Source organism: Canis lupus, chromosome 35 (genome assembly GCF_003254725.2).
Source record: "Canis lupus dingo isolate Sandy chromosome 35, ASM325472v2, whole genome shotgun sequence".
NCBI classification, from domain to species: domain Eukaryota; kingdom Metazoa; phylum Chordata; class Mammalia; order Carnivora; family Canidae; genus Canis; species Canis lupus.
In genome coordinates, this window is record NC_064277.1 from 18,143,260 (window position 1) to 18,168,734 (window position 25,475).

Here is a 25,475-nt window from a genome sequence, read left to right on the forward strand (position 1 = left end):
CCGCATCTTTCCTTTTCATTGGAGACTGGAACATTACATTTCATCTCCGGCAAAAGTCATCATCTATATAAGGAAAGAAAAATTTTAAAGCAAGTTAGTAATCAAATAGCACCTGAAAGACAAACACCAGATCTCCTCAAAGGCTGTACCTACAGACAACACATGGTCTAGGGAGGAAGTATCAAGTGCAAATGATCACATTGTTTTTATTTTACACTCAGACTTTGCCATTGGGTACATACTTCAAAACAAAGCCAAGGACACCTGGGTGGCTCAGTTGGTTAAGCATCTGCCTTTGGCTCCTGTCATGATCTCAGGGCTCTGGGATTGAGTCCCACATCGGGCTCTCTGCTCAGCAGAGACCCTCTGAGGTCTCCCTCTGCCTGCCTGCTCCCCCCGCTTATGCTTTCTCTCCTTCTGTCAAATAAATAAATAACTTTTTTTTAAAGCAGCCATATCATTAGTTTTGAGGTTCTCATCCTGTTTATTTCTAATAAGTATCTGTCGTTCTTAGGCCAAGGATCCAGCTATTCCCTGAGAAGAAGCTAGCATCACTCTCCGGAGCCCCAGAGGTGGCTCTGGTTTGCTAGAGACAATCAAATCAAGCCCTGAGGGGGCAGAAAAGACAGCTCCCAGACGCACTCCTCTCCCAGGTGGTAAGGGCATAGCTATCAGCAGTGGGGAACACGGGAGCAGCCACCCGTGTGGCTGTCTTAAAGGCTTAGGAGCTTCGCACAATGGCTATCATTTAGGTAGTGCCTTGCAAAATAGAAGAAGTAGAAGGAGGAGGAGAGGAAGAAAGAAAAAAATAAGAAAAAAAGAACCACAAGCTGCAGAGAAAGAAATATCTGTAATCAGATGAGGATATTGGAAACTTGTGCCTCACAGGGGCATAAGTAATAGGTTTCTTTTTTTTTTAAATTTATTTTTTTTATTGGAGTTCAATTTGCCAACATATAGCATATCACCCAGTGCTCATCCCGCTAAGTGCCCCCCTCAGTTTCTAATTTTAGGACAGCCTCTAGCCAAAGAATGTTTTAAATCTTGGTACTCCCATCTTCCCTTTCCTCTTCTGGGGGCTGCCCTCTCCCCAACCTCAAGAGCTATCTTGATTTCTCTTTAGAAGGAGACATGTGCCTATTCCCCACAATATTTGTTCTATTTATGAAAAACAAGAGTACAAATTATACATTCCACAAATGAGAGATATGTTTGTGTTCATGCAGTAGTCTGACACTTGCAATCTCTCTGAGATCCGGATGTGTTTCACTGGCAAAGTGAATTCATAATTTAAATCAGCAATGTTTCTTTTTCGGTCTTATGGTTCCATGAAGCAATGGTATATTTTATAAATCTTTGGTGTCAGAGACTAGATAAAATATAGCACATTGCAAATGTGTGCTCTTGGATGAATTTCAGATTCCTATTCTATAAAAAGTAGGGGCCACCACTAAATGCAGGTGATTTCTTAAAGTTTCTCCTGCCCTTGATACCTACGCCACCATTTTGTGGATTCTTGGCGAAGATTACTTGGTAAAGGATGTGAATTGTTATTGAAGAATGATAATGAGAGAAAACTAAGCTGTCGCTCAAAGTGAATAGGTACAAAGCAGCTTAGCTGAGGACAAGACTGAGCTCCAAAATAGGGGAGAAGACAGAGGAGCCCAGAAAAGAACTGCATATGCTGTAATGTTTGTTTTGTTTTTAAATTTCTTTTTATTGGAGTTCAATTTGCCACCATATAGCATAACACCCAGTGCTCATCCGCCAAGTGCCCCCCCTCAATGCCCATCACCCAGTCACCCCAACCCCCCGCCCACCTCCCCTACCACTACCCCTTGTTCTTTTCCCAGAGTCAGGTGTCTCTCATGTTTTGTCAACTGTAATGTTTTAAAAGATCAAGAAATCATATTCACTATTGACAAATCAAGTTAGAAATTTTCTGATTGGAAGAAGAGACTGAATTACTCCATGCCAAAAAAGAGAGCTTAACAGTTTCTAATGTGGAGGCGGCCTCAGAGAAAGCTCCCAACCCATTTATCTGTGGAAGGTATAATTACTTTTGATTCTACAAACTGTATCGAAATTTGAATGTATTATGTATTGTGATAAAATGTCCCTTTCCCCTTAGCCTTTTGAAAGTGAGTGCACTCAGAAGGCCCGCTAGATGCATTACAGGGACACATCAGGCTATCTGTGAGCTGCGAATGTTCCACTTTAATCTCCCAACAAGCGGATTGTGACACAGGGTCCCCACAGAGCGGAATGCACAGCACAGGAGGGTCTTTTAACTGAAGTGCACAGAGGGAAAAATTTATGAGGTTCTTATGAAGTGGTTTGTTTTAGCTCTGAATTGGAGGAAGAGAGGGAGAGAGGAATAAGGGGTAGTTTCGTGACATAAAGATCCAGTTGGGGCCTAGTGTGATTTTTATCTTTAAAACACATTTGAGGAGACTAATCTCAAAGGGTGAGACTGTCTCAGTACTGCACATAAGAAATGTAAGGCAAAAGTGGCTGGTCTGTAAACAACCCACAAAGCAAATTGCCAGTTGATATTTCCTGAACTAAAATTCTTTGAGTTACAATGGGAACAGCTTCTTAGTATATAAAGAGCGTAAGTCCTCTCTTTGGTTCCAATAGGGCTTTGTCATGACTTGTAATGAGCTGAACACTGCAATGCATGTTCTTAAAAAAAAAAAATTGACTATTACTGTGTGTGCAAAAAAATACAATGCCCGTGCACCAGGACGTTAACAAAACAGCACCTGCACAAACTAAGATCGCAACTCTATTCTCAGCTTATCTTTGCTCTTCGCTCCCTGGGATCGTTTCTGTCTCAATGGGAAAGGAGAGCCGCACGCGCAAGCATAATTCATATGTTAGACGGCAGCTACCACTTTTGTGTGAATCAGCGCTCTGTAAACAAAACAAAAATCTGAAAAATGTTTAAGTCCAAACATTCTTGGACAGATAAATAGAACAAGCTTCCCAATGACAATGGTAAGAATGGGAGGCTGTAGGGAACACAGGCTTTTAAAATTGGAATTTAGGGGAGGCACACTGAAATTAGGAGCTGTTTAAAGACCTTTAAACTGGCTATCCTCTTAAAAAGTGGCAAATTCAAACTTTATTTAAAGACATGGGATGTCTGCCTTTGGCTCAGGTCATGATCCCGGGGTCCTGGGATCGAGTCCCTCATTGGGCTCCCCTTGGGGAGCCTGCTTCTCCCTCTGCCTGTGTCTCTGCTTCTCTCTCTTTGTCTCTCATGAATAAATACATAAAACCTTAAAATAAATAAATAAAGCCATTCTTAAAAATAACTTCATTAAGAGAATTACAGAAATGGAAGTACACTAGGTAAAAGGATGGAAATCGCAATGATGATTATACTTACTCATCTTTTTTTTAATGCTAATAATTAGCAAAAGTCTCAAAATCAAATCCATCATCCATCTGTGGCAGACGAGTGACAGATCTGTTGACTAATTGAAAACAGACAACCCAGGTGAGTAATCAAAACCTCCACGGCCAACAAATACTGAATCTTCATAATTGTCTTCACTAGAAGTGCCTTGCAGTAAATCCTCCATAGCTGTTTTCTTCACCTTTTCAGCAGCCCGGGGAGGTAGGTACTGGTTATGCTTTAAAACTGTCAGATAAGCAGTCTAAGGTTTTGGATTGAGGGACCTCACTCATGTCAAACCGCCCGCTGCACCAGAGCTGGGCTGCGTGGCTGAGGACTGAGCCTCAGCACCTCCCTGCTTTCCCTACTTCTGGCCGTCGCCTATTTCTGAGTCACTGTCACCATAAAATAAAAAGGGCAGAACCACATCAAGAATGCTGTTGCTTGGCAAATGCCCAAGTAAATCATGGAAAGAGAGAGAGTTGACCAAACGAATTAAAGCTGGAAGTGAATGGTGAGCCTCCGTAATCAGAATCACTGCAATCTTGTTAGTCTGAGACTTGGTACAGAGACCTTGAGATTGGGAAGAGCCTCTAGAGAGTTTGTGACACGTGGCCATGTAGTCTGTGCTTGAACACTTCCAGGGATGGGGTGCTTACTACCTACCAGAAAGCTCCATTCCAACATTGGATAATTTGAATTTTTAGAAAGAACACCCTTAGGGATATCTGGGTGGCCCAGTGGTTGAGCATCTATCTGTCTTCGGCCACGGGCATGATCCCAGGTTCTTGGGATCCAGTCCCACATCAGGCTCCCCAGAGGGAACCTGCTTCTCCCTCTGCCTATGTCTCTGCCTCTCACGCTGTGTCTCTCATGAATAAATAAACACAATCTTTAAAAAAAGAAAAAGAAAGAAAGGACACCCTTAGATGAAGCTGAAATCAGAGTTGCTGTCACCTCAAATAATTGCTTTTACAACAAGTCATATGAAGCCTTGATCATTAAAAGGGACTACTGTTTCACTGTAAACCGTGAAAGGTAAAGTACAGCTCAAAGGGCAGCATAATTAGTTCTGTAAGTGGTGTCTCAACGTTTGGATCTGTTTCCATCAGTTGTGTCAAGGCCAGTAAACTCTGACAGCCAGCTCGTTTATAGTGCACAACCTTAACTAAAATGTACCAAAGAACCAAGGGCATTACACATTACAAAATCATTGCATTTTTTGTACCAGCTCAATCGGGGTTGTGTTGGCAAAGATGCACCCAGCACCCAACTGAACCAAAGTTCAGAACTGGGCAAGGCAGCGAGTCTGGGTATGCAGTGAGTCTGTGAATTACCACAAAGGGGGTGAGGAGCACAGGAGGGAATGAGTCATAATAATTCCCACGTAGGGTGAAGGGAGGACACAAGGACGGGCTAAAGAGTGACTGGCCCGCCAGAACGCCAGGCTTCCTTAAAGGGCAGGGTTTCTGATGGACATGGCCAGTCATGGTGCCCCACTTCCCATGCCCACACTGCACCTCTAGCCACACAGACTTAACTTCAGGGAAAATGTTTGTTCTCAAAGCAAATAGATTAGGAACACACTTTAGTCTATTCTATAGACACACAGTGCCGCTCTTAGCCAGATGCCTCCCTCCTGAGCAGTTCACTGCCCTCTGTAAACCAAATGTCAGACAGGATGGGAGAATGTAACTCCTTCATTTCTAGAAGGAAATGGAAGACTTGCTCGTATCGTCTCATATTTTATATCCATTATGCCTAAAATGAAAACTTAGCAGTGACTAAGTCTACATTGTATTCTGAGTAGAAGCTACATCAAGAGAACTCCGGGGTGTGGTTCCTTAGGGGTGCTTCACAAAGTGATGGAGCACTCTGATCCCCCCCATACCCCTACATCCCTCACCACCCCTCCTCTCTAAGAGGAGCTCCAACTAACCTCCAGAACTGATAGAGGTCTATGGCCTCACTCTGAATTTCAAAACATATTGCTGGTTGTACTTCTTAATTACAGAATCTGTGTGAGCAAGTCAACTGATTTTTGAGCAGCCATAGAAGTCTTCTGATGCCAATTTTATTCAGTTTTGAACTCAAAAGTTGTAGTCATTGTATTGAAATTGCATATTTTCTATTCTTTTTTTTTTTTTTAATTTTGATTCTAGGGTACTTGGGTGGCTCAGTGGTTGAACATCTGCCTTCGATTCAGGACGTGATCCCAGGATCGTGGGATTGAGTCTCGTGTTGGGATCCCTATAGGGAGTCTGCTTCTCCCTCTGCCTGTATCTTGGCCTCTCTCTGTGCCTCTCATGAGTATATAAATAAAATCATAAACATAAATAAATTTTGATTCCAATATTTTAAAAACTAGTGACACTCTGAGTTCCAAAATGATCCACTACCTGTCACAGGCTCTCCCAGAAGTCTGGGTGCAATTTCAAGCTTTAATGACTTCAGAAGCAAAAATGCTACAAACTGACAAAGTACACTCTTCGTAATAGTTATGGTTACCTTTACACATAGGCAGTTTGGGGAATTTTTAGATTTTTTTTAAATTTTAATTTCTTTCCAGTCTCTTTTGTGGAAATGGTACAGACTGAGGAAAAAATTAAAAATGATACCAGATTCACAAGATTACGTACTTATAAAAGGAACATAAATGATTACTGTTTCAAAAGATTATGATAAAGCAATAGATTTAACTTCTGAAGTTAATAACAGCCTCAAAGTAAGCCAAGGCTTTTGAAACACCCTGTGAACCACTGTGAAGTCACAGTATGTCTTGTGGGAATGCCGCCACTGAGATGCCGTCCTTGTATGGATGCTTCTTTACTCACTGCCCGACAGTGAACAAGTATCAAAGAGGATTCCTGCCTTTAAGACACCGTTTCCACTTTGTGAACATGTAAATTCATGGTGGAGGAGCTTGCAAAAGGGCATCTGTTTCTAGATCGAAGCCTGGAGAGCAACATTTCACCCACCGCAGTTACTGAATCTAATCACAGTGAAGATGGGAAGGCAGAGAAGAGATTTTCTTGATTGAACTTTCAAAGGCAGAGCATTCAAAGAGCCTGCTTTGAGAAACTGGGAGTTCATGCTGACTTGGTTCATTCTTTCTACTCCCTGGACTAGAAAAATACAGAAAAGTTGAGTATGGTGCTCAGATTTTAATTCTCGTTCTTCGCCTTCATTCCTGCCTGTCTTTCTCCTTTCCAGTTCCCTTAAGGGACACCGAATATCACCACCCCAGAAAAATCAAACTGAACTACGAGGACACCAACATTAGACTTTATCACTCAACCAATATAGGATAATTGAGCAGAAGTCATTTCCTGGCCTAATCACATTGACTTATTTTGTGAACAAAGAAAACAAAGAGGATGGAGTTTTATGGCCTTGTCTTTCATCAATCTGGGATAAAACTCTGAGTTGGAACAGAAGCTTCTTGCCTCTCAGTAGATACTTTGTCTATAAGACCCTGTCCATAGATGGTAACCTGGTTGAAGGTAGAGACTGCATCTATTCCTTGTTCTCCCAGGAGCCTGGAGCTGTCACACGGAACGTCACCAGCAGGTGCTGCAACTGAAGGGAATCATCAAGATAGCAAGAATGCTGACACTAAAGCAAGCTACTAAAGCATGCTCGTGCATTGCTTCCTGTCTATTCTGGGTTAAGTAAGAAGCAAGAGTGCTTTCCTAACAAAAGATGCTATACCGTGCTCTAATTTTTGATAGAACAAATTCCAGGAAAGGGTCCACGTCGCTCTGGTTTGAATTTTTAAAAGAAAAAAAATGCCAAACATAAGACAAAATGTGTCCCAACAAGAAAGACCTCTAGAAACTGGCCCCAAACCCTTAAGAGACCCAGAATAGAACAAAAAAAGATCCCGGTGGTACCAGGAATTAGAACGACTCCGTGTGAATGTTACTTTAAGTGTTCGGGTTGTTTTGTTTTGTTTTGTTCTGTTTTTGCAAAAGGCCTAGAAGATCGTCATCTGCCAACTACATGAAGGATCGCAGTGGTGGACAGGGCTATCCCCCAGTAGATTTTTTTCTCACAAATGTCTACATTTCTGGACAAAAGAATGTAATGCATTCATCTGAACAAGAAAGGCCTGATGTCTCTATCTGCCCTTGGTTCCTTTGCTTCCTTGGGATGCTTATCCAAGGAGCAACATGCGGGTAGGAGGGAGGCAACCAGAAAATTTTGGCTTTGAGGTCATGGAAACTGGTAGTTAAGAAGTTTCAAACTCTGCTCTGCCTGTGTGGAACTGCTGTGGAAAAAAAAATACTTTAAAGCAAGACACACATTTTTAGTAGATGGAATCCTAAACAGCTATTTTTATTTGTTTGGACCCTCACATCATCCTATGCCTCTCAATTCCTTTGGAAACACTGACATTTTAAATTCCCATGTTGCCTTCAAACTGCTCCAAGGAATGGCAGTCTTGCTCAATTATCTTTTGCAAGAATGGAAAGTAAAAGTAAATCTTTTTTAAAAGATTTTATTTATTTATTTATTTGTGAGAGACAGAGAGAGAGGCAGAGACATAGACAGAGAGAGAAGCAGACTCCCTGCAGGGAGCCCGATGTGGGACTCGATCCCAGGACCCTGGGATCACGCCCTGAGCCAAAGGTAGACGCTCAACCACTGAGCCACGCAGATGCTGCTATGGTAATTTTTTTTTTAAAAAGGATGGTCCCTATTCAACCTTACATAGACAGCTGGCCATTGAATGACACAGGTTTGAACTATGCAGGTCCACTTATATGTGGGTTTTTTTTACAGCCCAGCACTATAAGTGTATTTTTTCCTCCTTATGAATTTCTGAATAACATTTCCTTATTTCTAGCTGGCTTTATCGTAAGAATACAGTATGTAGGGGATCCCTGGGTGGCGCAGCGATTTAGCGCCTGCCTTTGGCCCAGGGCGTGATCCTGGAGACCCGGGATCGAATCCCACATCGGGCTCCCGGTGCATGGATCCTGCTTCTCCCTCTGCCTGTGTCTCTGTCTCTGTCTCTCTCTCTGTGACTATCATAAATAAATAAATAAAAATTTTAAAAAAAAGAATACAGTATGTAATACATATGACATAAAAAATATGTGTTCATTGACTGTTTATGTTCTAGGTAAGGCTTCCTGTCAACAGTAGGCTATTTGTAGTTAAGTTTTTGAAGAGTCAAAAATTGTAAGTGGATCCTTGACTGTCCAGGGGCCGGGGAGGTCAGTGCCACTAACCCTCAACTTGGTCAAGGGTCAATTGTACAAGACATGCTTCATTTGTCACTTCTTTATCCAACACATGGAAGCAACACCAACAATCCTCTAGGCCTCTTATAGCAATTCTCTGCTCCTCATGCTGTATTTAGAAGTTTCATAAATGGAACTTGAAGTTCCACATGAAGTGTGAATTGCCCTCAGTAAACGAGAGAAACTAGAGACTCTTCAGTTTGCAGTTTTCTCCCAGTCTTCTGTCATCAATCATGGAACTGAATGTATGTGGAGACTCCCATCATTTCATACACGGTGAAAATGAGAACTAATGTCTGATATTTGCCCAAGATCATGCAGCTGGTTCTGCAGACCCAACACACACATGGATTCCTCACACTATCTGCTCTTTCTTCTGGGCTATAAGAAAATATACGTCTATTTTCGAGACACTTTGCTAGATGCTTTAAATGTATTAAATTAATTTTCCTCATTATCTCCCTACGAGATCATTATTATTCCCTCCATTTAGATGAGAGAACTGAGGTTCAGAAAGGTTACATAACACACCCAGTGTTACAAAGCTGGCAAAACCTGGACGCAACGCAGTTCAGGCTGTCTGCAAAGCCATAATGGCTAAGCTATCACTACATCTTTAAATCTCTAAATCAAATGAAAATCTGTATATGGAAATGAAGGAAGGGGTTTCCCTGAGGACTGTGACAAGAAAAAATTGTGAAAATCAGGCTGTTTCTTGAAGTAATGGGAGAAAATATAATCTAGACAGAGAACCCCCAGCCCTGTTCTGTCAGTTGTTAATGGAGGGAATATTGGCAAAAATCAGCCCTTCTGGACCTCGGCATCCTGCTCGCTGAAGCCAGGACTCAGATCCACTCCACCTCCTTGACTCGGCTGCTGAGAGGACCCAGTGAGAAAGATAAATAGGAAAATAATTCTGAGCATTTATCAGAGAATTACCCTTTTTAAATTCTAAGCACTGTGGAAAGTGTTTCAAAACTCTGCATTCACCTTTATTAAATGGAGAAACCACTAAGTTGATAGATGAGTCAATACAAAACTAAAAAATGAACACATCTCCCACCATGCTGCTCAGGGAGAAAATCACTGAAAAGATTTACCTGCCATCTGAAAATCCTCTGCCATTTATATCATCCAAGAAGCAGTGAAAGTGAGTGAGAGTGTAGTGGGTTGAATTATGTCCACTCAGGATCTCAGAATATTTCCTTATTCGGAAATAGGATCTTTGCAGAGTATAGATCTTGAGATGAAATCATCATTGTGGATGTTCTCAGAACCAATGACTGGTGTCTTTTGAAGGAGAAGAGAAGACACAGGGACACACAGGAGAGAGGATCATGTGAGGGTAGAGATGGAGACTGGAGTGATATGGCACAAGCCTGGGATGCCAGGAACCACCAGAACCTGGAAGACACAAGGATCCTTCCCTAGGGGCTTCAGAGGGAGCATGGCCCCAATGACACCTTGATTTTGGACTTCTAACCTCCATAACGGCAAAAGATAAATGTTTTTTGTTTTAAACCACCTGATTTGTGGTTATTTGTTATAGCAGCTCTAGGAAACTAATATGGAGAGCAATGTGCCTTCCTGCCTCCTATGTCACCAAGGAGACCACCTTTCCTGCATTCCCACCTTGAGATGTATGGGGGAGCTTCGGGGGATGGCATTGGTCAGGCTGTGCCAGTTGTTTATAGTCAACCTACACTCACTAATCAGTGCTTGGCTATTAGATAGAATAAATATCTTAAATATTATCCCTGTTCACAGGTTTTATAGGGAAACAATATTCACTTACAAATATATGACTTGGTCTAGCTTCTCATCTATTATTACATGATATAATTTTGTGTTCAGAGCTTTTCATGAAAATAAACTGATGCTGGAAGGAACCAGCAACCTGGGCAGCCCAGGTGTCTCAGCTGTTTAGTGCTGCCTTCAGCCCAGGTCATAATCCTGGAGACCCGGGGTTGAGTCCCACATCGGGCTCCCTGCATGGAGCCTGCTTCTCCCTCTGCCTGTGTCTCTGCCTCTCTGCCTCTCTCTCTCTCCCTCCCTGTGTCTCTCATGAATAAATAAATAAAATCTTAAAAAAAAAAAAAAAAGAAACCAGCAACCTAGCTGGGAGAAGAATAAAAATGTTACTGATAAAAATTATACATTGAACATTTGGATATAGCTTATGGTCTCAGGGGAAGAGGTCTCAATGGATGGAAATTACTTTCACTTTTCACCTTTGCCGCAAAAAGAATGTGAAAGACAGGAAATGGGAAAGCACGGTTTTCAGTTTATAAAAGGAAAGAGGATATAAATTAAAACAAAAACCGAAAAACAATCCATTTACATATTAGAGGGATTGAGATCAGGGCGATGGTTCAAGGAATTTACAGAGGGCTCCACATAGCACAGGGAGGTCCTGAGTATTCGATGGAAGAACAAACAAAAAATAATTTTTTCACATAACTCTTATCTTATTAAAATGCTTATAGGTTACCCTGTAGTGTGTAATCTAGAGACTGAAATATTTCGTAAATTAGAAAACATTTACTAGCATATAGGGGTGTTGGCATGGAGATTTTTTAGGTAGGGGTCAGCTCCAGACATCTTCTGGATCTTCTTCCCTCTGGTTCCGATTCCTCCCATGTCACCATTATTTTAACATCTAGAGACACAAAAAGGCTACAGAACCATGAGGGGCTCTTGAGAAGAACAATAAAGCTTAGCTGTAATAAAATCATAATGTTTAACACTCTTCACCTCGCTGATCTTGCAAATACAACTTAAGGCCCCACCTCACAAATGTCATACCCAGCAATAATGCAGGCAAAAGAAATGGACACAGGTGTTCCCCATAAAGGCCTGGGCCCTTAGGGCACCACCTGTGTCCACATAAATCCAACGCAAACAGTATCCAGCTAAGTCCTGAGCGAGGTTATAGGATTCATCACATTCTGCTGCCAAGGCAAGAAAACAAGGACAGGTAATTTGGCCCTTTTAAGCATTAGAGACATGCTGCCAAATACAGGAAAGGGGACAAAATTCTCTTCCCTCCTGAAATTCTTCAGGAGAAAAAAATGAGGCGTCTTGGCCAATACAAAATGAAACCTCCAAAGGTGCATTGAAAATATCAAACAGCTCCGAGTTCAACTGACTCTACTTCACTACTTGGCTAATTTGCCAGAATAGGCCAAATTATACATGCCAGGAATTGAGCACACCACCAGCTCCAGAAACAGCACAGAAAGTGCTGGCTGAGAGTCATGTATTTCAGAGGACCCTTGGATCATCAGGGTCCACGGTAGTATCTCCCTTCCTTGGGCAACAGATCTAGGAGAAGTGACAGATCCAGTGCACCTCAGATTGCTAAATTCAGTAAGGGGCCCCCACATGGAACCGTGGCAAAACCTCCTCTTTTCTGATCACAGCTTAGAGCCTGAAATGGCAAAGCGCACGAATGTCTAAGAGTAGAGGAGACATTTAGGGAAGATGTGCTAATGGATCCACAGAGTGAATGGTGTCTAATCTTCTCCAACAAACTTCTCAGCATCCACAGAAACTATTCCCTCTCCCAAAGCAGACACATGCTATAAAAAATTCAATATTCCACACTCTGGAAAGTCACATTTATTCGCCTAGCTTCCTTAGAGATTTTTGCCTTCACTGAGCGAAGGTGTAAACTTTTTCTATCTCGGGCTGCCTGCTGAGTGGTTGCCTTGATGCTACAAATCTTGAGAACCTAAAAGGGGGATAATTTCTTTAATCTACAGAGAATGCACAGCAAACCTAGACATGTCGAGAGAGGCATTTGGAAAAACATGCAAAGAGCCAGAACACTCAGTCTTGGGTTGTTAGGCTCTGACTCCTCTGGGTTACAGTTATGATTTTCCAGAGGCGATGTTCCCTAGGAAATATGTCAGGTCCTTGCTATTTTTGCAGGGTGGATTTTATGGACACAATGCTGGACCCCACACCTGGGCCTCATCAAGTCCATTGTTAGCGATGGTCTGTGAATGCTTTGTGGTCTTGGGGCATGTGAAGGTGGACTTCTAGTCACATTCTCCTTGTACACTTCACACCCTCAGCTCAAGGTTATCCGTGTGTGGGAAATTCCTGGGGCCTTCCTGCCAAGTGCCATGTGACAAAATAAGACCTGGTGCTGCAAAATAAGAAAAGAATGTCCAAACTCTAGATGCCTTTCAGAAACTGTTACCATGGCTCAGATCTGTCCCTGTATACAATATTTACACATTTGTATAAATGTAAACATTTATGCATGTTCTGTTCACTACATTCTTCGTTCATTAAATGTTTCACTCAGGAATATTTTATTCATTTAGATACAGGAGAAGACAAATGTCTTGGTTCACCATATTTTCTTAAAATATGAATAGTCACCATTTTGGTAGGCTTCTGCAGAATTCCTGCAGAACAGACTTAATAGTTCAAATATCTATTTTTGTTTTCCACCCTATTTTCAGGCATTTCTTTCCTGTAACCGGGATGACGTCTCAGAAAACAACCAGGTCAATGGCTTTCAAAAGTTTTGTCTTCAAGACCAGATTTCCAGCAGCCTTTAAAAAAGCCAAAAGGACACTTGGATAGTGATTTCCAGAGCACATAAAAGTTATCCTGTAAAATGTGAACGGATGAAAAAAAAAACTAAAGAAAACATGCTTGCTAAAACGATCACTGAATATTGCAGAAATTAAATGTTCGAGAAATTCAAAGCACTTAATACAATCAAGAGGCCGTGTGGTTTGCCCACCCCACTCCCGCGGACTAAATGGCTAACCCCACTCCTGCTTTGCAAACCTGATTTCTTGCCCAGAATGCTGCTCATAATTGGCTCCTGGGCTGGCATGCCCATTGAGAGGTATGAAATAGCTCTTGTTGATATTTTGATGCCGAAAAGGGTCTGTCAGATTTTTCTTGCCTGTAACCACTCACTTTCTCTTTCCCTCTTGTCACATTTCCCCCCTCTCCTGCTCATTTTACCCACATTAAAGCTGTAAGTAAATAAATGACAGGCTGTGGCCTATCATCAGGTGACAGATCATCCTGCATTGGCTCTGAAGAACGGAGACGTTGTCATCTGTCTGGTCTCCCTCACATCCCCTGTCAGCCTCGCCGCGTCCGGGTGGCATGTCACAGTCATCGGAGCAAGATGAATACAGCAGTGTGAACATCAGCTTGGGAGCGAGTCAATCAAACATGTGACTCTTAGCTGCACAGAAGCCCTTCTGCTGCTGGAAAGGAAAAGCACTCAGAGAGAAAGAAATGCCTTTTAGTGGCCTGCTTCTGCCTCTGGTAGTTATTACTTAATTGAATTTAACAGTCTTTTTTTTTTAAGTTGAGGGGGAAACATCCTATTTTTCCCCTATGGAGAGTGGGGGTGGGGGGCGGGCACAATACAAATCTCTATGCAGAGATAATTTGCCTAACCGTCCAAAGAAGAGGCATGTCAACGTCATGGTCCTCAAGGGCTCTCACAGAGTTTTCTACCCTCATCCAAGATCAAAGTAGGGAAGTAAGGATTGAGGGCATGAGTGAGGAAGCATCTCATTGGTGACACTAAAGTGGCATTTGGGGGCATTGTTTTGAGGGCTGTTCCAAAACAAATAATGAACCATGTATTAAAACAAAGTCATAAAAACGTCAGGAGGAATGCCAGAATAATAATGACTTCCCAGTGTGAGAGGACATTACAAGAAGGATAATGAAACTTCTTCCCAGATGAAAACGGCCACTCTAACCATCCCCGTGGATTTTCCTTTTCCTTCCTGTTATGGTTTAAGAAGCTTTCTTGTGCTGCCATTTTTGGAAGGCTCTTTCAGGGCACATGAGAAAAGAAGAACATGATGGGGAGTTCCTTTTTCCATTGAAGTAAGTCACTGTCAGCCCGCCATGGAGGTTGAGCTGGAAGTAGAAGGACTAGTGGAATGACAGCCACTTTCTGCTGACTTCCTGGACATGAGTACCTCACTGTCATATTGAGAGCAGCCACTATTTGAGGCCATTTAGTCAAGCATTGATAGTATATGAAAGCTCGATAGTCTTGTTTACCTAAAGCATTTATGAGACTTTTCCACAATATAAAGCATTGAAGCAATAGTGTCAAAAACTCTGGAATTATCCCAAATCCTTAGCCATTCTGAGGGAAGGGACTGTGCAGAGACTATCCATCGTCTCAGATTAAAAGCCACTGAACACACACACACACACACACACACACACACACACAAGCCACTGAACACCGAATGCTGATATGCCTACATTCTTTGATCAACCATTGAAGACTACAAATTCTGGTCCTAGCCCAACTTTTCAGCCATACTTCTTTATCTTTTGTTACTCAGGGGAGTAAATAAACTTCGGACTAAATGTGTCTCCTCCCAACCCCCCACCTCATAATGTGTGTGTTGAAGTTTGAACCTTCAATGACATGATATTTGGAGATGGGGCCTTTGGGAGGTGATCAGGTCATGAGGGTAGAGCCCTCATGAACAGGATTAGTGCCCTATGAAAGAGACCCCAGAAAGCTCTCTTGTCCCTTCCACTAGGTGAGGACACTGGGAGCTGCCAGCCAGGAACCCAGGAGGGGCCTTTCACCAGCTACTGAATCTGCTGTGGGCGCATTGATCCTGGACCTCCCAGCCTCCAGAAAGGTGACAAATAAAAGTCTGTTGTTTGTCAGTCACTCAGCTTTTGGTATTCTTGTTATAGCAGCTGGAATGGACCAGGACATCCCCTTTTACCCTAGGTTCTTCAGGCAAAACATCATACCCATTATACTCTATCCCTAGTGGCCCAGACTTTCCTATGCCTTGGCTACTGTCTACATTATTCCACCCCTGGGATATAGCTCAGCCTTCTACAGATCTGTTAAAAATATGCACATGCATTGACTTAAAAATTCCACTTCTAGACATTTATCATCAAGGAAATGAATTCATTTTAAGGATTTTATTTCAGCATAAAACATAACAGAAAAGAAAAAGACAACAACCCCAAATTACCAACATTATAGGATTAGTTGAATAAATCATCATACATCTATCTACAAGATAGTATTCAGGCAACAAAAAAAATGATGCCACAGTAAATGAATGAAATCCATGTATGTTTGCTGAAAAAAAAATTAAGTCATAAACCACCCAATACAAGTTGGTTCTGTTTTCGTAAAACTAAACATATCCAATTATGTATGTATCTTTTTAATTATACCTATGTTTATATCTATACTCATATTTATATTAAGGGAGAGTCTGGAAATACACACCTATGTATACATGTGGGTTATCTGTGGATCAGGGAGCTATTCTGTGTGTGAATGTATGTATTATATAAACTTGCAAAAGTACACATTAGGGCACCTGGGTGGCTCAGGTTAAGCATCTGCCTTCGGCTCAGGTCATGATCCCAGGGCTTGGGATCCAGCCCCACATTGGGCTCCCTGCTCATCAGGGAGCCTGTTTCTCCCTCTTCCTCTGCTTGTTACTCCCCCAACTTGTGCTCTCTCTCCCTGCCAAATAATAAAAAATCTTTTTTTAAAAAGTATGCTTGGGGGATGCCTGTGTGGCTCAGTGGTTGAGCATCTGCCTTTAGCTTAAGTCGTGATACTGGAGTCCTGGGATCGAGTTTCCCATCAGGTTTTCTGCTTCTCCCCCTGCCTGTGTCTCTGCCTCTCTCTGTGTGTCTCTCATGAATAAATAAATAAATAAAATCTTTTTTAAAAAAGTACACATGGATTGTCTTTGTATTAAAATAACTTCAATGTGAATCATTTTTCAAACTCCAGCTCAAATGCTCTTTCTACCATCTAATGCTTTCCCAGAAACTTCATCAGTAAATTCTTCCTTTTCTCAATTCTATCTATATCTATTTTACGCCATTTAAATTTCAGCCTACTTTAAAGACATTTGTGTATTATTAGACTATAAAGTACATTGGGAACAGGATTCTTTTCTAATTTATCCTTGCATGTAAACTTGTAGCAAATGTTTAACAAATGTCTGTTGTATGAATCAATATGGTTTGCTAAATCAGTAATTCAAAATTTGGCTGCACATTAGAACCACTTGGAATGTACCTTTTAAAGGTACAGAGCCCTGAGTCCATCCATACTGTGCTCAATGTAGCCAGCCTTGCTTTGTAGGTCACAAGTGAGGAATTGCAGTCCTAAGGCTACTTCTAGACTATTCCCTTAATCTAATTAGCATTTCTTCTTCATGCAGGCATGCTTATACTACCTGTCTGCATAGTTGGGCTTTGGATTGTTAATGCCCTGAATTAATTCCTGCCCTTGCAAAAAGCATATAAACAATCATTAACTGATCAGACTTGATAATCAAGTTGCCTGGAACACTGTAAATGTTTAATAAATGTTTGCTGAAGAATGCTTATATTCTCCTATCATGTTCCTAACCTCAGAATGTGTAGATTACCTAACTCCTGACTTGTGCGGGGTGTTCTCTGTCTAATTGCCTTGACTTGGCCCTTTCTGTCTCCTTGATACTCATCTAATTGTCTTCTTGAGAGCTGATTCACCTCTTAGCCTTATCATAATATTTTTGTAAGTGCAGACTTCTCAGCCAGCCTGGCACAGGAAAATGAGACAAATGTGCACAAGAGGGATGCTTTGAGTATAGGATGAGAGGTTCTTGGGTGGGGAATGGGATCCTTAGGGTCAATCCAGGATCTCAGAGGTGAGTTAGGGGCAGGTAATGAAAATCATCATCTGGCAGTAGGAAAATGGGAGGAGAAGGAAATCCCAAACAAGGCTATTCCAACAGCATGAATTTAGGGAGAAAGCTGCACATAGGCATGTGGAAATTCCATTAGGGAGATTAAAGCAGAGAGGTCGTTCAAAGAATAGTGCCAGATGCCTTCTGTTCCCCATACAGGCACAGCTGAGTGCTCATCACTGTCACCTGTTGTCACGGCTGCTTATCAGCTTTGTCCTTTACCCGCCGTTTCTCCTGACCTCACACTTGTCCAGTCCTAAATCCCAGCCTCCCCTCGGCCCTCTGTCACTACTCATCAAGGTCCAGTCCCAGGAGGGACTGTGGTGTGTCTTGCCCAGACACATGATTATCAGGGGAGAGGGTAGGGACGGGAAGATAGTATAGCATATGCTACGGAACATGAATTGCCGCTGAGACTATTGCATTGCTATAGACCACCCTTGCCTTGTATAATCATTATATTTAAACAACGCAGCACATGAAATATCATCGATCACAATATTGCCATCTGCAAATCCCTCCTCACAGAGGTCAAAGTTCCCTTCCTGGGTACTCATGAATTATGTGTTTTAAAAGCCCATTAGCCCATGTTGAGCAATACTGCCTGAAGTTTTCTATTTGAAACCAGTATCAATGGGAAAAATAAGTTCCAGTCTATTCAGTGGCAATGAAGGGAATAATTTGGTAATTAGAATGTGTGAATATGTGCTATATTATCACTAGCATTTTTTTTTTTACTTTCCAGAAATCCCCCATTTTTAACTGAAATGAGAAACCCATCACAGACTTTGTAAATCACATCAGAACACTTTTGAAGACATTTATTTCTTCATGGAAAAAAATTGAGCCTTATCATATGATATAAGTATTTAAAAATAAAGTGTAATAACTTTTATGGAAATGAAGTCATTTGATATTTGGAGAGCCTCTGTCTCGCAAGCAGGTTATCTGGGGAATAACAGGTGTAGACCACCATCCTTGATCCTTTTTCTTTAGCATGCTTATTTGTAATTGATAGGATGTGAGTCTCTCCCCCAAAGAATCAATATATTTACATTATCCTTTGATGCCTTCTTACTCCAGACTTCCCTTTCTTTCTTATCAAGCATCTGCTCTGTGCTGCCTTTCCCCCCACCCCCCATCCAGGTCTCAGGTTGGTTTCCATGGTCCCCATGGGGATTTACCTGTGATCACTGTCTTCATAGTAAACATACTGACTCTTTGTTTTCTTTTTCATGGATTGTAATTTTATAAAAGCTGTCTTGAATTTTCTCAAATTTGTCTAGCATCCTCCTTTCTTCCCTCATCAAGGTAGAAAATACAAAAAAATCCATGGAAACCACATTCACAATGATTATAAACTTATAATTCTCCTCAGGAAAGTGTCATTTCAGCTTCTTTTGCTTGTATGGTTTGGGCCAAGTGCAGAGTGAATATGTGCACACTGAGGCAATGTGTATGTGTGTGTTTGTGTGTGTGTGTGTGTGTGTGTGTTAGAGAGAGAGAGAGTTCCCTGCTTTATACAGACCTATTATACAAAAATCCAACCACTCAGTACAGATATTTGGAAATATCTTTTAAAAAAAATATTTCATGTATTTACTCATGAGAGACACAGAGAGAGAGTGGCAGAGACATAGGCAGAGAGAGAAGCAGGCTCCCTATGGGGGGCCCAGAGTGGGACTCCATCCCAGAACCCTGGGATCCTGCCCTGAGTCGAAGGCAGACGCTCAACCACTGAGCCACCTGAGTCCTGATATTTGGGAATATCTAACAACTCAACAAGAATTCCTACTCTTAAATCCTTTATAATAACATTAAATCACCTACAATAACATTAAAATAACATATCATTTAAAACAAATTTTATAAGAACTATCTCAATGCCATAAATCTAGGCACGACTTTCCAGATCTAGGGATCACCTTCACTTTCAAACCATGCTTTCATCTAATTTCGTACAAAACCATGAAAAAAATTAATTCCACTGGGAATTACACAGTCTTATAAAGATTCAAAAACGTCTGTTCCGGATAAGTACTTTAGCTCTAATCTGCCATAGTGTTCTTCTACTTGCATTCTAGTGTAAAGATATGAAAGGTTACTCTGAGATTTAATAGTTAAGAGAAAAACGAAAATTTTAAGGAATGTTCCTAAGGAGTAGCATATGTATCTCTTCTGATAAACTGCATAATGAATTTTCCACATTGTTGGAGTTATTTAGGCCAAAATTAATTAACTGAAATTTTCAAATTGGATTGTAACAAGTGTGGATGCTACTTTTCTGTGTTGGCGTGCAAACCTGAGTCTGCATCTGTTTCCATTCAAACATCCCATCAAGGAGCACTTTATGTTGGCTCACCCCATAAGGAATTCAGAAGATGAAACAGCAAAAAAAGATAAGAGGGTTCATCAAGTGATTAGAGTCACTGGAATTGAGAATTTTTCATGGTGAAAGATTTCATGGAGAAAATGAGACTTTAGGGATGTTTAGATATGTCATTTCTAACTTTGGGAGAGGGTGAGATGAAATCCAGGGGGATTCTTAAATATCAGTGTGGGCAGCCAAGATTCTTACTTACACATAGCCCCCCAAAGCCTCCTGGGAGTAGTGATGACCATGACTTTGTGACTAATCACTGCATCTGAGATGACCCAGAAGAAACCTGCCAACATCAAGAAGGAAGACAAAGAGTTGCTCAGCTTCTGTTTGGGTGGGCAACTTGCATCACATTAGGAACAACTCATGTATGCACAACCTAAAAGGAGAGTGCTTTTGAATTTGACCCAAGATACCTTCACGCAAGTGAATCTGCCCACCGTGGCAATCTATCTGTGCTTTCACACTCTTGTTTTTGTTTTTGTTTTTTTTAATTTATTTTTTATTGGTGTTCAATTTACTAACATACAGAATAACCCCCAGTGCACAGGTAGGAGAGAGCTCTGCTCTACCCTGGCAGCACAGGATAGGAACAGCATGTGCTGAGGGGGATACATACTCATGGCTCCTGAAACAAGATGCAGAAGACTAGAAATGGAACCAAAGATCTCAAACATCACCAACCCATGACTAAATTTATCCGCAGATCTCAGTGCCTATGAGCTTTCTTTTCCTTAAGGAAGGCGATATTTAATGATATATATATATATAATTAAATATATATATCATTAAATATATATTTAATATATATCATTAAATATATATATATATATATATATATATATATATATATATTTCCTAATGTGTTTCTAGGGATCCCCTAGGGGTCTGTGAGTCATGCATCAGACTTCTGTGCATAGCTCTGGCGGGCCAGGTCAGGGCGCTGCTGCCTTGGGCTACAGGAGTCTCCCAAGAAGGCTGGGCTGCACCAGGATGCTTCCCTCACTGTCTGAAGTACCATCAGCATGTTTGGGTAGGTGAGAAGAAGCTAGACGGTTATCACCACTGTAGCTGATGAACCTCACTCCAAAAGCTCCAAGGTTGTGATGAGTCAGACATCACCGCAACTTAGCATTAGGGAATGAGAGAGAGCTGTCTCTTTGCTTTTGTAAAATAAGGTGTGTTTCTTCTATTATAATTAGTAAGGGGCCTAGAAAATGTTGCTGTAGCCGCAAAGCAGTTACAGAAAGCTTAGTTACACAGTAATTTTGTCTCTGGGGTGCAAAATGCTCTCAGAATGGCTGAGCCAGAAAAATTATATTTGTCAATCACCATACTGTACCTAGAACCACCACTCTCCTCCAATGGGAATATATACTGAATAAATTCAGTAGACGGTACTCACAAATAGTGCTCAATATTTCTCATAAGTCAGCAAAAACTGACCTAGCATAATATGGGAATTTTTTTTAAATTTTTATTTATTTATGATAGTCACAGAGAGAGAGAGAGAGAGAGAGAGAGAGAGGCAGAGACACAGGCAGAGGGAGAAGCAGGCTCCATGCACCGGGAGCCCGATGTGGGATTCGATCCCGGGTCTCCAGGATCGCACCCTAGGCCAAAGGCAGGCATCAAACCGCTGCGCCACCCAGGGATCCCAATATGGGAAATTTTTATTTGTTGCATATTTACATTGAAAACATATTTATTTTCTAGTTTAAAATTGATGGAAAATACATTCAAACAGGGTGTCTCCTTTTTTGCTTGATGAATTAGAACTTAGAAAAAATATCTTCTTTCCTCATCTTTTAAAAACTGGTGATTCTGTAAAATTGTAGTATATGAAAGAGACATGTCCAACCTTGAGAAATCATGTTTCTTTATGTAGGAGGCCCCTAGAAGAAGAGATGTCTTGGAGCATGTAATACAGTCTACTCAGAATCACCCACATGAAAATTTGGCCTGGAAGTATTTATTTCACTATAGTTTTTGATATTTTGAGCGCCATCCATCAATGAGAAGCACGATATACAAGGTTGAAAGCTAAAAGATTTCAGGCAATGTATTCTTTAAAAGCTATTAAAAATATTATACAACCTTAACCATATTTCTTTCTAAGATAAATCTTTGCAAGACATTCTTTTTTGGTATACAGATAATAATACAGGGTAGAGAGGTAACTTTCCTATAGAATTTCTCTGTTCTCTCTGTTAAATACTCATGAGTTTACAATAAGTCAACTTGGATAAGCTGGAACTTCATTTCCTAGAATGCCCTTCCTGTGTGGTTCTGAGTTAAAGCCCAGGGAGGAACGCCCATGTGATCTGGAAGCACAAGTGAAGCAGCATCACTACTCTCTGAATGAAGGTTGTCATGATTAGAAGGGAGGACAGAAGATGCAGAGATGCCAGCAGGTACCAGGTTATCCTCACTCTCCTCCACGCTGCTTCTAGCAACTCTTTACAAACTGACCCTACTGTTGACCAAATTGGTGGCAGTGAATCCACAGAGGCAGCCTCTACACAGAGGCCCAGCTCCCCAAAGCCTCCAAGATCTTCCCCTTCACCATCCACTGTGCTTGGCTTCTGACTTACTGAACCTCTGACTACCCCCCACCACCCTGATCCCTAGCACCAGCCCAGCTCCCAACACACCACGCTGTGGAAGCCTTAATTCCTGTAATGAATCCCTTATCCCATAACTCACAGTGGTTCTGCTCCCCCGACAGATCCAAGTAAGTAAATGCATAGACATCCCAAGTGACAAAGGAAACATAAAAAATGATTATCCAGCATTTTTTGGTAAATGACTTCCTTGTGGGGACATCAAATTAGAACACAAAGTATCTGTCGTTAATCAGTTCTGTTTTTAAGATCCTACACTGTTGCTCTGTAAATCCTTTCCTTAATATGAGAGAAGGCTCGGGAAGGAACCATACGTGTATGGACAGGCTGTCTAAAATGCATACGAGTTATCAGGTTTCTCATGGACCATTCCCTCCGAGGCAGGAGAAAACGTTTCTGCCATCAGGGAACTAGGCCTATTTTGGTGTAGCTTTCTCCCAGTCAGCCAGTTTCTCCCTAGATTTAATAAACAGCTTTCAAAAGGGGTATAAAAGTGTCTGCTCAAAAGCTTGCAGTCTGTTATTTGTGGAAGTGCTTGTGGATTCACAGACCTGTTTCCAGAGAAGTGGATTATCATCTTGTGATAACTCATTGCCCAACACTGAGCAATACAGTTCTGTGGGCAAACAAAAAAGCCATTCTGTTTTGGTGACAAAAGATGAAGCTAGTTATTAGCAATTCGATACAAAAGAAGCAAAGAGGGCTGGAAATGAGGAGTCAAGCCAAGTTCGGCATCTATTATTTGCAAAAATCCTTCTAGTAATGACAACCACCCAAATCATAGAAAAATCCTATTCACAGAACCCATTTTCTTGCTTCCCAGTCAAAAGTAAAGATGATAGATTAACTTCCAGTGACTGTCAAAATTAAAATCAAATCAATTTTAATGAAAGAAAATAGACTATTTCTGTTTGTTGGTTCCAGAGAAAATGTGTGATGATGAATTTCTGAAGTCTTTAATTTATCATTTCACCTTAAAAAGAATCTGCTTTTGCAAACAAGACTTCTCTAAAGCATTGACATCCATTTAAAAAATAAAATGTATCTGCTTGAATGTTGAGCGCTATTTTCTGAACTCGTCCACTGGGTTTTTTCCCAGAGATATTTTTTCTATATTATCTCATAGCTGCAGGCTTCATCAAAGGTCATCAAATCCACTGATTTTTGTCAAATATCCCCATGTTATTTCATCTGATAAATTATAATTTGTGATTGGCCTTTTGAAATTTCAAAGGATGGCAAACAGTAGATATATTTTTCAAAATAAAGAACCATTGCAAATAAATACTATACTTCAGGTCTCAAACACATAAACATCAAAGGGAAAATATTAGAGTGTTCATAATTCAGATGACTTAATTTTATTTAACAAATTTACTGGGGTTTGTCTTGTTTTGTTTTCCAAATGAACATGTGATCCAATTCTTCATAAATGCTAATGCAACAGGAACAAAGGAGCACATGTGACAACTTCCATCTGAAGTTAATGTTTGCAACGTGAATTTATCTCATACAACAGGGATCACACACTATCCCCAAAACTTGGTAGGCCAAAGCCAATCGTGACCACTAGCCTGATGTGTTATTTTAGTCTTCCTTTAAACAGTACTTACACTTAATTATATGACACTACCATGGTCTTTAAGAACTCTGAAGGCCATGAATACATAATGCATTTTTCTGTTCTTTGAAATATGGAGGGAGACGCCTGGGTGGCTCAGTTGTTGCACATCTGCCTTCGGCTCAGGTCATGATCCCAGGGTCCTGGGATTGAGTCCCGCATTGGGCTCCCCTTGGGGAGCCTGCTTCTCCCTCTGCCTATGTCTCTGCCTCTCTCTGTATGTCTCTCATGAATACATAAAAACAATTTTTTTAAAAAAAGAAAGAAGAAACAAAGAAAGAAAGAAAGAAAGAAAGAAAGAAAGAAAGAAAGAAGAAAGAAAGAAAGAAAGAAAGAAAGAAAGAAAGAAAGAAAGAAAGAAAACAACAGGACCAGTTAGCATCAAACGGAGTAATCCTTCTGTTAGCCAGGCCTTATCACAGCTGATCTGAACCCTAAACAGCATTTCATTAATTAGATGTCATTACACTGTTAAGATCCATGCCACTCTGGGGCAAGTCATCTAATATCTTTACACTTTCATGGTGTATGAGTGACTAGCATGGCTCTTGTTACATGCTGGGCAGTCAAGATATGATTAGCTAAAAGAATGGATCAGCAAGAGGAAGCAACTAATATAACCTATTCTAACACGCTACCTTGCACTGAATCATCTCAATGTGTTCCGTTTTTAAAAGAGTTTGCCCCACGCTTTTTGATCACTGCATTCTGTATCTTGCTACTCTCTTTCTCTGAAGCTTCAGAACACCTCTGTGGCTCCTATTTTTTGGGAACGCATTGCTGACATGAAAGATGGACCAAAAGGCTCACTTCAAAGTGTGTCTCAATCAGCTATTTTAGAAATAATTTATTAGTAAATATCTACTCTAATATATGTGTAAAAATATATATATATTTTTACTTGTTAGGAGTCTATCACAGGCTGCAATACTAGTGATTTAAAGACGTTAAGCTTCAAAGAGCTCCTTTAAATCTGTAAGAATGACACCAGCACTTCAGGAGGAAGACGGGCAAAGGGTAACTGTTAATGGATCAGTTACTCAGAAATAAAATATGCAATATTATTTCCATAGTATTTTTCTGTGTAGGAGTTACATGCAAAATGAAACATAATCATTTTTACTACTAATCAAAATTGCAGAAATATTAAGTTTATAATTATGAAAGAAAAAAATGGCAAAGTTTTCCTTTTTTCATCTTTTAATGTTCTTTTCGGCTTCCTTCTGTTATTTTCTTTTCTTCATTGTTGTATTGGTAAAGGGAACCTAGGCTGATTCAAATTTCCTAAGTTTGATTCAAATCGTTGAGCAAGGGCAGCCCAGGCAGCTCAGCGGTTTAGCGCGTTGCTTTTGGCCCAGGGCCTGATCCTGGAAACCCAGGATCGAGTCCCACATCAGGCTTCCTGCATGGAGCCTGCTTCTCCCTCTGCCTGCGTCTCTGCCTCTCTCTCTCTCTCT

General features: G+C 41.0%; 1 long non-coding RNA gene across 12 annotated transcripts in view; it reads right to left on the reverse strand.

The window, feature by feature from the left end:
• LOC112657565 (uncharacterized) overlaps window positions 1-25,475 on the reverse strand; it is a 319,254-nt gene that overhangs the window by 37,573 nt on the left and 256,206 nt on the right. For 10 of the 12 annotated variants that reach the window (XR_007408364.1, XR_007408363.1, XR_007408374.1 and 7 more), the window contains one exon: window positions 2-63. This is a non-coding gene — a long non-coding RNA (uncharacterized LOC112657565). Of the gene's footprint in view, window position 1; window positions 64-19,975; window positions 20,060-25,475 lie in introns of all 12 variants that reach the window. The other 2 variants (XR_007408365.1, XR_007408369.1) reach the window with 1 other exon arrangement.